Source organism: Tursiops truncatus, chromosome X (genome assembly GCF_011762595.2).
Source record: "Tursiops truncatus isolate mTurTru1 chromosome X, mTurTru1.mat.Y, whole genome shotgun sequence".
Taxonomy (NCBI): Eukaryota; Metazoa; Chordata; class Mammalia; order Artiodactyla; family Delphinidae; genus Tursiops; species Tursiops truncatus.
The window spans coordinates 112,162,379-112,176,679 of record NC_047055.1 but is presented as its reverse complement, the minus strand read 5'-3'; the positions used below and the strand labels follow the sequence as shown (position 1 = coordinate 112,176,679).

Genomic DNA, 14,301 nt, shown 5'->3' with positions numbered 1-14,301 from the left:
AAAATCCATTTATTTCTAGTTAAGGTGCCCTTACATGTGCTTTGCTATTCCTCTAGCAACTAAAGGTCTGCTAGTACTCAAGACTATTCTATTTTCTAGACTAGGGTAGGAATGACCACTGGTTATATTTACATTATTAAGTTTTAGAGGAAACTTTCAGAAGCTTTTTTTTTTTTCCTCTCTGATGGTTTCCTGTGGTTGTGGCCTCAGAAAATAGATACGGTTTTAGGCCTGAATCCATCTCATTTTTTTGGAGTGTACCCCTAAGGGGAATTCTGCTTATGAAACAAGAGTATGTTGAGATAAGAATAAAGAAACGAAAACACGGTAGCCAAAATTAAATCTGCATTGTGAATAGCAAGTATTGGAACTGACACTGCAGAAAACAGAATCCATGCCAAGGAGGACAAACTTGAGTAAATGAAAAAAAAATGAAAGAAAAGATTAAAAAACGATGGAGGACAGACGTAGAAATAATCTATGAATAACAGATGCTCCTAAAGAAAAAACCCCAGCAGTTTAATCAATCAAAAGTATAAGAAAACTTTCCAGTTCCGGAAAAAAATACCTGAGACTGGAGACTGAGAAGGTTCAACAGAGATCATCAACACCAAGACATGTCCTGGCAAATGTTTTTAAATTTCAAGGATAAAGATATAATCCTACAAGCATACAAGCAGAAAAAAATAGGTTATTTTCAAAGAAACTAAAATCAGATTGACCTCAGATTTCTCCTCTGCAACAATAAAATGCCAGAAGACAATGAAGTAATGACTTACAGAGAGTTAAAAGGGAAAAGTTATGATCTAAGAATTTTATACCTTGTTCTACTTGTTCATATACAAAGATCACAGGAAATTCTTCTTAGTTCTGCAGTCTTATAAAATTTCACCATCCTGGTAGTACCTTTTTCATAAACTGTTCAAAGGTATGTCTTAGACCATTGAAAGAGAAACAAAATAAGAACTCAAGAATACTGAGGTAGGAAAGAATTGGTGAAGTATATTGATACCAACTTAATATCTAGAAATAACTGAATAAAATAATTAACCCCAATAAAGGAGAAAGGGTCAATAATGAAGAATAAATAACTGATATAAGTATATAAACAATATAAACCTTTAGAAAGTTAAAGGTAAGATTTGTAACCTCAGGATAAATTAATGTGGACTCAAATTAAAAGAGGTAGTGGAAGAAGGGAGAAACTAAGATTCTAAATTCTCTGTCTTTCCTAAAAAGATATTTTAAAACCACTACTTTTAGTAACTACCAAATAAATATAAATTTTGGCATGCTTTGAAAAAGCATACAACAACCGAGAATTATACTTATTCATTGCAGTCCAAATCAGTGGAGAATATAATAACTGGCAAAGACTGTGAATAGTACTTTATGCAGGCATCACATTCAACCCTAAGCACGGAGGTAGGTATAATTACCCCTATTTTACAGATGAGGAAACCAAGGCTCAGCAAAGTTAATTTGTGAACGGCAGAAGCAAGGTTCAAAGCCAAGTCTTTCTAGCTCCATAATTCTTTCTTCAATATTTCATAACCTCTTCAAACAAACAAATCCATAAGGCCGAAGAAAAAAAACAAACCATAAGGAAAAGAATAAAAAACTTAAAATAGGATGACAGAAATAATTCCAAAAGTAATAATGTAAGAAATGTAAAGTATCTAATTAAAGCAAAGTGTCTTACTGGATATTGGATGCTATTACAGAATTATTGATGTTTTTATGAGTGATGATGGTATGTTTGATGTTTATAAAAGTCTTTATCTTTTAAGAAATATAAACGTAAATATTTATGTCTGAATTGATGTATCTAGGAGTAGCTTCAAAATAATCCACTGGAGCCAGGGAGGGGAAGAGAGAAAGTAGTGTGTATGATGGGGAGTACAGATGAAACAAGACTGGCCATGAGATAATCTTTGAGGCTGGGCTATGGAAATATGGTGGTTCATTATACTATTCTCTCTACTCTGGTATGTGTTTGAAATGCTTGATAATAAAAATTTTAATAGTCTTAGGTTATATTTTTAAGAAGCTTAAAAAATCCACACCAGTATTTACCGCTTTAAAGAGAAAGCCAAGCAAAAACAGATAAGCATAGAAAAGCATAAAGAAAAAGAAGAAAGCAAGTGTATGTATTATTAAGGCCAAAAATAAAATGTGAAGCAAAAACCTTAAGCTGATTAAATAAAAAGGTGATTTGATTTGGACTAAAAATATAATTAGTACTTAATACATACAGTAATAATAATTGTTATCATTTACTGAGCAATTACTGCACACCAGGCAAGTACATCTTTGATGCTTCTAAGAACTCTGTGAGGCGTTATCACTAATTTACAAATGAGGACATTAAGCTAAGATGGGTATGTCAATCTTTTAAAGCGCTGTATCCTCAGCCCCTAGCAAAATGCCTGGCTGGCATACAGTAAGTGCTCAATAAATATTTGTTGAATAAATGAAAAAGTCTAATATCCTGCCTAAAGCAAATAAGTAGAGCTTAAATTCAAACCTAACTCTGATTCTAAAACCCCTACTCTTAATCACATTTAAATCTTTTCATAATATTTCATAGTAAGAGTGAAGATGTTTATTTCCTTCTGTGTATGTTTCTGTTTGTCAGATTTTCTATAATCAGCCTGTGTAACTTTTTTCAGACGAGTCATTAAAAATAATAAATGCAAAATAGTACTGAACACTTAATCACCGACTAACCTAACCACAAAACACAAAAGGAGATGTTCTGGGGACTATAACATGAAATAAATGGACACAGGTGGAAGGGGAAATTTTAGCACACTAACATCAACTAGCATAATGAATAAAACAGGACAAAGCATTTGATGTAACTTACATTAGAATAGGTAGATATTGAATTTTATAATGTAAAAAGAATATGGGTTCAAGTTATCTATGAAAAGTTATAAAAGACTGACCATGTTCTAGGCCATGAAGTAAGTCCAAAATTCTTAAAAGCAGGAACTCTACAGATATTTTCTGATTATGACAAAAAACTGAATAAGGAAATAAAGCACTCATTCAGAAATCAATATTATTCTAAATAACTACTGGCTCAAGGAAATAAATAATAACAGCTATCATTTATGCAATGCTTATTTTGTTCAAAGTACAGTGTTGGCTATGTTGCATATATTCTCTCATTTAATCCCAATTAATCATTAATCAACTATGAGGGATGTTATTATATAGAGAAGAAAAAACTTAGGTTGAGAATTAGTAACTTGTCCAAGATCACAGGGGTATTAAGTTTGCGGATAAGACAACTGAACCCAAGTCTGAATCCAAAGCTCACACTACTACACAGAAATGATGTCATATTACTGTTAGAATTCAAGTATAGGCATCTAGCTGTGCTCATTTTTCTCTATTTATAAAATAAAATTTTGTAATAAAAAGTGGAGAAAACTACAACTCTTAACACATGTTCTGAAAATGTCCGTTTGTTAAATACACTACACTAAGAAGGTAATGGTTCGTTTTTCTAACGTATCATTGATCCGACGTAATATGTAAAATTGCATAATCTCCTAAAAGAGACTCCTTTGAATATATTCATATTCTCGAGAGGGCAATTAAAAAGGAAGAAACCATAAAATCAGATAAGGTAGGGAATATAAGGTAAACATGATTGTCACTAAATTTATTTCTAAAAAGTCACTATTTTCTGGTACTTATCTGCAATCCATAAGAGTTCGATGGAATCTTAGCCAGCATGGATTTGAATCCACCACTAACTGTGGGCAAGCCCTTAAAGCCTCTCTGATTTGTGATTTCTTCATGTATAAAATATGTGGATATCTAAGGGCTTTTCCAGCTTGAAAATGTTATAATCCTGTGACTTTAAGGATTAAAAGTATTTAAAATTTTGTGGGGTTTTTACACCTGAGGAAATTACTAATTCTGTATTTAAAGCTGTTTTGTACGTTATTTCTAACTGTAATTCCTTCTTTCTTTTCTGCATCTAAAATACAGTTTTATCTATATCCTTCATTGGTACCTTTGTATCCAAGTGTAAACAAGGATCATACCAAAGAATGGATTGTAACAAATGCTGTCACCTGAAAGAGAAGTACTAACAAAGAGAAAATAAATGAAACATTGTTTTTCTGTGCAGATTAAGGAACCTAAAGCAATTTTATAATTTCCACAATCCAATCTTACCAGTCTTATTTTACTAGTAAAGTGTCAACTTATTTTTTAAGCTACTCTGTGTACGCCCACTGCTATTTATGCCTTCCTAACACCTTCAAACTCCACCTCTTAGTACCACATGGAGTTGGCAGTGTTTCCCAAACCTGTGTGATGATCAGAATCACCTAAGATTCCTGTTAATAATACACTACCTGGCCTTACCTCAAACTGAAACTGAATCAGAAGTTCCAGAAGCCCCGTGGCTCAGTATTTCATTTTTTAAACAGGCACCTTAGATGACTCCTGTGATTAGGTTAAGTCTGGGAAATCACAGTGTAGAGAAAAGATCATGGGCTTTGGAGCCTGACATACCAAGTTTCAGAACCTGGCTTTGTCCTTTATTATAGGTGTGACTTTGGGCAAGCTACTTAACATGAGTCTCAGTTTTCTAATCTACAAGATTTGAATACCAGTTATGCCGGAGGTTGTAATAAAGTTTAGTACGCTTAGCCATGCTGGGTGCCCAGTAAGTGTTAGCTTCTCTTTCCTCCTGCTCATCTTGCCAGAGGAATTGACAAATGCAAATACTTGAGGGTATTCTGCTGAGTCCCTTACCCTAATGGGTCCACTTCCATTTCTAGGGCTAAAAGTCTGAGTACTAGATAATTCATTAATGCATTACTTGGTTTGGCTAATTTAAGTCTTAGGAAAAAGTCTAATAATTTCTTCTGGTTTCCAGAGGCTTAGTGAAGTCCTTCTATCTAAAACAGATACACCATGATGCCGAGCCGAGCTTCAAAGCCCAAGCTTTATTTGTTATGTGACTGTGGCAAAATTACCTGAACCTGTTTCCTCATCGGCAAAACAAGTGGTGCTTAAATGTTTGATGAACTGAACCCAACATGTGTTACTGATAACATAACTGTTAACTAAAAGTCACTTTAATTAAACTTACACACAATCTTACAAACATTCTTATGAACAAAACGACAGCAATAATAGCTTGCCACTAAGTGAAACAAGACAGAATAGGACTTGCTCAAATACACAAAAAAGAGCTTAACAGCCAAGCAATATCAACTGTACCTTAACACAAAGTGTATTAGACAAGTTTGGAACTGAACTTACTTAGGAAAAAACAATCCAAACTACTCACTCATTAAATATATATACATATATATATATTTAAAAGTACCATAGGTATAAACACAACCAGGCAGCAAGGTTTATTTTTGGAAAAATGAGAAATATAGTTTATAATTACAGCTCCATAATGAATTCTAGCTGTATATGTATTAAGCATAAACACTATTAATAAGAGGACTCTACTAAAAATTGTTAGTATTAACTGTCCAGATAAGCTACAAAATAAAAGAAACCTAAAGAAATAAGAAAAAAACTAAAAATCTGGGAACATTCATTCAAGACAGAGGAAAAATTTTTAAAAAAATAAACAAGAAAATAACAAACCTCAAATCCTACTGAAAGTAATTTAAAGAACCATAGCTTTTCTCAACTTATTTATTCTTTAATACAACTATTTTCTTTCATTTAGTTCCTGCCCTTTGCTTATGTTTATTTCCAGACATTTAATATTTTTACTGCTATTTTGAATGAGCTCTTTTTTCCCATTATCATTTCTAACAAGGAAAACTATTTATTAATTTTTAAATATATATTCTGTTTAATACCACCTTATTAGACCATCATTAGTTTTCACAAAGCTTTTTAGTGGTCTCCATAGATTACCTAAGAAGATGATTATATCATCTATGAATAGTTATCTTTTATCCTTCTTTTGAATACCTTTTGATTTTCTTGTCTAACTTCATTAGCAAACTCTTGTAGAATGTGAAACAGAGGTGAAAACAGCAGGCACAATTTTAATGAGATTGCCCATAATATGTCTCCATCAAGCATGATGCTGGCTACTGGTCTGAGACTATTTTTTAATAATGTTAAGGACACACCCTCTTATTCCTATTTTACTGTTTTTTTTTTTGCGGTACGCGGGCCTCTCACTGTTGTGGCCTCTCCCACTGCGGAGCACAGGCTCCGGACACGCAGGCTCAGCGGCCATGGCTCAGGGGCCCAGCCGCTCCGCGGCATGTGGGATCTTCCCGGACCAGGGCACGAACCCATGTCCCCTGCATCGGCAGGCAGACTCTCAACCACCGCGCCACCAGAGAAGCCCTATTTTACTGTTTTTAATTGAGAATAGACACTGAATTTTATCTAATGCTTTCTCAACTTTTTTCCTAACTTTTAAATTAGAAATGATTATATATTCACAGGAAATTGCAAAAATAATAGAGAGGTCCCATATACCTTTAACCCAGTGGTTACATCTTACACAACTTCCTGTCAAGACCAGGAAAATTATACTGGTACAATGCCCAGACCTTACTCAGATATCACTGGTTTTACAGGTTCTCGCGTGTGTGTGCGTGTGTGTGCTCATTATTACACATTTTATCACATGTATAGGCACCTGTATCTACCACCAGAGTAAAGATACCAGTTCTTCGCCATCAGGATCCTGCGTGTTGCCCCTTTACATCCACCTCTCTCCCACCCTTCTTCCTAACCCTGGCAACCACTAATCTAGTCTCCAATTTTGTCATTTCAAGAATGTTATATAAATGGAATCATATGGTATGTAACTTTTTTCCACTCAGCACGAATTCCCTGAAGATTCGTCCAAGTTGTTGTATCAATAATTCATTCCTTTTAGTTTAGTAGTATTCCAGTATTCCATGGTGTGAACATACCACAGCTTGTTTAACTATTCACCCATTGAAGGACATTTGGTGTCTAACTTTTGGATATTACAAATAAAGCTGCTATGAACATTTGTGAACAGACTTCTATGTGGACATACATTTTCATTTCTCTGGGATAAATGCCCAGGAGTGCAACTGCTGGGTTATATAATAAGTGTATGTTTAGTTTTTAAAGAGATGACCAAACTATTTTCCAGAAAGGCTGTATAATTTCACTTTCCCATCAGCAATGTATGAAAGATCCAGTTTGTCCATATCCTCACCAACACTAGGTACTGTCACTATTTTTCATTTTGGGTATCCTAAAAGGTATGTAGAGATATCTCTTTGTGGTTTTAATTTTCATTTCTCTGATAGCTAACCATGTTGACGTCTTCTCATATGCTTATGTGCTATCCATATATCCCCTTTGATGAAATGTCTGTTTATCTCTTTTGTCCAATTTCTAACTGGACTATTTGCCTTTGTTACTGTTAAGTTTTGAGAGTTCTTTATATATATTCTAGATACAAGTCCTGTCTCAGATACAGGTGTGCAAATACTTTCACCCAATCTGTGGCTTGTCTTTTCATCCCCTTAACAGGATCTTTTTCACAGAGCGAACATTTTGAATTTTGATCAAGTCCAATTTATTATTTTTTTCTTTTATGGATTGTGCTTTTGGTGTCTGGTCTATGAACCCTTCACTTAGCCCACAGGCCCAAAGATTTTCTCTTATATCTAAGTTCTAAATGTTTTAGAGTTTCCACGATCCATTTTGGATTAATTTTTGTATAAGGTGTGAGGTTTAGGTTGAGGTTCACTGTTTTACCTATGGGTGTGTAATTGCTCCAAGCACCACTGTTGTAAATGCTATCTATTTTTCCTTCATTGAATTGCATTTGCATCTTTGAAAAAAATCAGTTGGCCGTACTTGTTTGGGTCTATTTCTGGGCTCTCCATTCTGTTCCACTGATCTATGTATTTATCCCTTCACCAATACCACAGGATTTTGATTACTGAAACTATTTAGTAAGTCTAAAAGTTGGGTAAAGTGATTCCTCCCACTTTATTTTTATCCTGTTTTGGATATTTTAGTTCCTCTACCGTTGCATATAACTTTTAGAATACGGTTGTGTTAAACCTATAGAAGAATTTGGGGAGAACTGGCATCTTTACTATGTTGTGTCTTCTAATGTATGAACATGGTAGACCTCTCCATTTATTTAGACCTTTGATTTCATTTAACATTTTTTAGATTTCAGCACACAAGCCCTATACATGTTTTGTTAGATTTATACCTGAGAAATTTTTTAAGCAATTACAAATGGAACTATGTTTTTCCTTTTGGTTTCCACACATTCATTGCTAGTATATAGAAACACTATTTTTGTATGCTGATCTTGTATCTTACAACTTTGCTGAACTCACTTATCAGTTCTAGATTTACGTAGATTCCTTGGGATTTCCATTGGAGACCTCATGTCACTTGCAAATAGAGACATTTTTATTTCTTCCTTTCCAATCTGTATGTCTTTAATCATGTGTTTTGCACATTATTAATATTTTTATTCAACTTTAATATGGTGGACTACATCAATTGATTTTTTGAATACTGAACCAGTCTTACACCCCTGGAATACAACCCACTTGGTCATGCTGTATACTTCTTTTTATATGTTGCTGGATTTGTTTTGCTAATATTTTGTTGAGCATTCTGTGTCTATATTCTTAAGGGATACTGATGTGGAGTTTTCTTTTCTGTACTGTCTTTAGGTTTTGGTATCAGGGTGATACTGGCCTCAAAAAATGAGTAGTGATATGCTTCCTCTTCTATTTTCTGGAAGAGAATGTGTAGAATTCATGTTATTCTTGATGTTCCAGATCCTTCTTTTATCATTTCCTTTCTGCTTGAAGAACGACCTGTAGTCATTCCTTCACGGTCTGTTACAGACACATTCTCTTAGCTTCCCTTCACCAGAGACTGCTTTGATTGCACCTTCACGCTAGAAGGATATTTTCACTGGGTATAGAATTCTGGGTTGCAGACCTTTTCTTTCAGCACTTAAAAGACAGTGTGCCATTTCCCTCTGGCTTCGATGGTTTTTAATGTGGGATCTACTGTCATTTGAATTATTATTCCCCTATAGGTAATAGTTCAGTTCTAATTGCTTTTAAGATTTTTTGTCTTTTACTTTGATTTAGAAACAAATTTTAACTGTGGTAAAATACACCTAGCATGAAATTTACTGTCTTAACTGTTTTTTAGTATGAAGTTCAGTATGTTAAGTATATTCACATTGGGTTTCCCTGGTGGCGCAGTGGTTGAGAGTCCGCCTGCTGATGCAGGGGACGTGGGTTCGTGCCCTGGTCCAGGAAGATCCCGCATGCCGCGGAGCGGCTGGGCCCGTGAACCATGGCCTCTGAGCCTTCGCGTCCGGAGCCTGCGCGTCCGGAGCCTGTGCTCCGCAACGGGAGAGGCCACAACAGTGAGAGGGCCGCATACAGGAAAAAAAAAAAAAGTATATTCACATTCTTGTGCAACCAATCTCCAGAATTTTTCATCTTGCAAAATTGAAATTCTATACCCATTAAACAATTTCACATTTCCGAAGGTTTGATTTTGATGTGCCTAGGTGTGGATTACTTTAGTTTACCTTATTTGGAGTTCAATCAGCTTCTTGAATCTGTAGGCTTACATCTTTTGCCAAACTGGGGAAATTTCAGGCACTATTTCTTCAAGTCCACCTTTTTTCTCTGCTTCTGAAACTGTGGTGACATGAATATTAAATCTTCTGTTAATGTTCCCAGGCCCCTGAGACACTCCATTTATTTTTCAGTTTATTTTTACTCTGCTATTCAGATTGAGTAATTTCTATTGCTCTATCTTCAATTTTATTGACTCTTTCCAGTCACCTCCATTTTTTTTTTTTTTTTTTTTTGGCTGCACCACATGTGGGATCTTAGTTCCCTGACCAGGGATCGAACTCGCACCCCCTGCAGTGGAAGCACAGAGTCTTAACCACTGGACTGCCAGGGAAGTCCCTCCATTCTTCTATTGAGCCCATGTAGTAAGTTTATTTCAGTTATTGCATTTTTCGGTTCTAAAGTGTCCATTTTCTACTTTATTTCTTTTCTGAGACTAATTTTTCATTTGTTTCAAATGTGTTTGTGGTTGCTCACTGAAGTATTTTTATGATGGCTGTTTTAAAATCCTTGTCAGACAATTCCAATATATGAAGCATCTCCGTGCTGGTATCTGGTGCCTTTTTTCTCATTCATGATGCAATCTTCTTGGGTCTTAGTGTAAGTGAACTTCAGCTGTATAATGGACATTTTGGAGATTTTAAGACTCTGGATCCTATTTAATCTTTTTTAGCAGGCAGTCTACCAGTTGAGGTGTAGTGTGAGGGCAGGGTGAGTGTGTATGTTCAGCTTCCTGCTGGGCTCCGCCAACACCACCCTGGCAAGAGTGGAGCAATGACTCACATTGCTTTTTTGCAGATGGGTGGGATGGAAGTTCAGCTTCACTCTTGTTCCCAGTGAAAGTGGGGCACCAACCCATACCACCTCATTGCCTCTGAGCAGGGGTGCAAGCTCAGCTCCCTGACAGACCCTACTGACAATAGGAAGAGGGGAAGTGGAGGGCTGACTCACACTGCTTCATTGCTGCAGGGTAGAGTGGAGTTCAGCAGAGTTCAGCGGAGTTCAAGGTAGACTTCAGCTCCCTGAAAGGCCCAGCTGACAACAGGAGAGGGGAGAGGGAGAAGTGGGGTGCCAATCAGCCCTGCCATCTACCACTCTGTTCCACCTTGTAGATGCCAGATGGAGGTGGCATCTGGGCCCTACTGCATCAGCGGAGGGGGGAAGCAGCGTTGACCAGGCCACCTCCAACCATCTTGTTCTGCCTTGTTGATGCTGGGTGAGGGTGGACCTCACTGACACAGGGCGGGGGGAGGCTTAGTGGGGACTAGTCCTACCTCACACCACCTTGTTATGCCTCATTGCTTCCAGGTTGGAGTGGAGGCTCAACTGGCTGCTGGACCCCACTGACACTACCCTAGTGAGAACACCACCTCCTTCTGTAGGGAGTGGGACAGGCGTGGTGGTGAGGGAATATCAGGTCCCTGCACAACCTGCCAAAGCCACCGAGCAGGGGGAATCAAAGTGCTGTTTGTTTTTGCTAGGCAGCGAAGGGGAGAAGGGGCGATTAGGTCCCTGATCTGCCCAGCCACAAGCACTGCCACTTGCTTCTTAGAAGCAGGGTGGGGTTTTTCTGTTGGTGTTTGGCTACAGTAGGGTGGGTATTGTCAAAAAGGTTTACTGTTGTTAGCCCACCCTTTCTTTAGTCATCTGGCTAAAGAGAACAGGCTTTTCTTGGAACCCTTTTTGTCTGCGCCTGTTGGTGGTTCCAGGTTGGAGGCTTTTAAAACACCCTGTCCAGGATATATGGGAGGCAATAAGAACACCCAGGGAACTCACTACTTGTGTCATTCCTTTAATCCCAAAGTCTGTAGGCAGTCTGCTTTCTAATTTCCACCTTTCAGAGTGTTCCTGTACTTGTTTGCTGTGATGTCTTAGGTGTTTTAGTTGTAAAGGAAGACCTAGGAGGAAAAGGACTCCTCCACCTTGGCAGAACCAGAAGTCTCCACCAAGTGATTAATTTTTATGTTGAAAATAACATTTTCTGTGTGTGTGTGTGTGTGTGTGTGTGTGTTAAAAGAAACTTTACTGGGTGTTTGGGGTAATGACATTTATTTTCTAGGTTTCCACATTATGGTTAAAAATGCACTATGGAAAACTGCTATATAACATCATAGATCAGAACTTTCCCCTAAAGTTCCGATTATGTTTATATCATTCCTGGCTAATTTAGCTTGCTTCATGTTATTCAACTGCCAGTCCACCTCAGTACTTTCACACTATAATATTCCAAAGGAAAGAATTCTATCTCATTCATTATCACCTAGTACTATACCACACAAATTCAGAACAGCCAGGGGGAAAAGATCCCTTTAAAACTCATTTTGAGCTCCTCTTTTTAATAATCCAAGGCAAATCTTATTTTTAACTTGCCTGTGACATTTCTCTCTTTAAGTAACCCCCCTTACTGCTATCAACATCCATTGTGATAGTTATTTTTCTTGAATTATACCAAGAGCCAGGAGGAACTTGAAGGAAAGAAGGCCAACAGGGGTTTTGCTTTGCATTTTCACTACTTTAAATGAAACATCTGTATATCTCACTTTAAGAGATGGATCCTTGAAAATTCATTTATTTGTTGACTTATATTTAATTTCAGAGATTCTAGACTTTTTGTTTTGACTGACCTTCAATTAATTCCTGTACTCTTGCTTTAAATAAGAAACTATAGAATAGTAATAACAAGACTGAGGAGACTGTAAGGAAAAATATCACTGCCTCAATTTTTGCTTTCTTTGTATAATTTGTTTTATAATTAATCTTTTAACTCTTTGTTGTGTTCCTCTAGAAACTCTGTTCTGGCTGGGAGAAGGTGTGGCCCAGGTGAAGCAGGGCTCTATTCACCCAACTGGAAAGCCATTGTTCTAGAAAAAGCTTTTTATTTATCACATCTAAAAATAAAGGAAATCTTTTAGAAGTGCAAACTGAAACTAAGTTTTCTGAGAACTATGTATATAACATGACACAGATAAGGATCTTCTATATCAGCATTAGAGCGAAACTCCATTTAAGTCCCTAAATCAGCAGCAAAATAAGCACGAGAACTATGGATACAAGTAGACAATAAGCACATGAAAACATCCTTCACATTCCCAGTCATTAGAGAAATGTAAATCAAAACCACAATGAGATACCACTTTCAAACACACTAGGGTGGTTATAATGAAAAAAACAATAACAAGTGTTGGTGAGGATGTGGAGAAACTGAAACCCTCGTGCATTGCTGGTGCGAATGTAAAATGATACAAACAAGTTGGAAAACTATTTGGCAGGTCCTCAAAATATTAAATATAGACTTACCATATGACACAGCAATTCCACTCCTAGGCAAACACCCAAGAGAACTGAAAACATGTTCACATAAAAGCTTGTATACAAATGTTCATAGCAGCATTATTTATAATACCCCCAAAATGGAAACAATCCAAATGTCCACCAACAGATACACTGATAAACAAAACTGCTATAACCACACAATAGATTACTCAGCCATAAAAATGAAGCATTGACACATGCTACAACACTGATGAACCCTGAAAACATTATGTTAAGTGCATGATGTCGACACAAAGGCCACATATCATATGATTCCATTAACATGAAATGTCCAGAATAGGCTAATCTACAGAGACAGAAATTAGATTATTAGTTGCCAGGGGCTGGGGGAAGGAGGGAATAGGGAGTGACTGCTAATGAGTGTGGGATTTTGGAGGTCATGAAAATCTTCTGGCACTAGATAGTGGTGATGGTTGCACAACTTTGTGAATATACTAAAGACCACTGAATTGTATACTTTACAAGGGTACAATTTTGTGGTATATAAATCATATCTCAATTTTTAAAAAGATTAACTAGGGCTATTTAACCTAAGAATTAAAAAACCCAAAGGGGGGGGAAAAGTCACCAATGATCAACGTTTCTTTAAATTTCCTTTTCTTTTACTGTAGCAAGATAATTGGCAACTTTTTCAGGTTGTGCCACATCCTGTTTTCTGGCACTCTGAGGGAAAGTCAAATACATTTTTCTGAAAAGAAGATGCAAATATAAAGAGGTAATGATTTAATAAGCTGCAATTAAAAAACAGAGCACAGTTACTCAAGCACACACCTAGGGGCTTCTGTATGGAGAGGTGTTAAGTTACATCTGGACAAACCCCCTTTTTCAAGTACAGTAGTTTTTGTTTCAAATTCTCACTTGTAAGATAGTTGTTTAGAAATCTCAAAAAAATTTCCCATACGATGTCACATACGATGCTGTTTCTCAGGCCAGCTCACAAAAGCTTATTTTACCCATGCTGTATTTGGAGAGTAATATCAATTTTGCTTTTCTAAGTCTCCCTGTACGTTCCCATGAAAACATCTGCTCAATACAAACCACCTGGACCCTTTTGCCCTTAGGAGGAGATGTCATCTAGACCGAGTCACTCACCTCTACGCTGTTTTCAACCAAAGCAGGGCAGTCTAGTGGAAAATCAGTGGGATTGCAATCTGCGAGACCTGGTGTTTGAATCCTGCCTCCTCCACTTAATAGCTGTGCAACCATGAACAAGTTACTTAACCTCTCTAGGCTTCAGTTTCCTCACCTGTAAGTTGAGGTTAATTACATCTACCTTATTCAAGTTGATATACACAAAGCGTCTAGTCAGAGAGGGCATTCAGTATATGTTAAT

General features: G+C 36.8%; 1 protein-coding gene across 8 annotated transcripts in view; it reads right to left on the bottom strand.

Annotated features, from left to right (window-relative positions):
• The window catches only part of RPS6KA3 (ribosomal protein S6 kinase A3), a 110,489-nt gene that overhangs the window by 86,901 nt on the left and 9,287 nt on the right, over window positions 1-14,301 (bottom strand). The window contains exon 1 of one of the 8 annotated variants that reach the window (XM_033850157.2): window positions 569-589. The exons of the other annotated variants lie outside the window; for them this stretch is intronic. The gene's annotated coding sequence lies outside the window, so the exon portion shown is untranslated. Of the gene's footprint in view, window positions 1-568; window positions 590-14,301 lie in introns of those variants that run through there. 8 annotated transcript variants of the gene reach the window in all.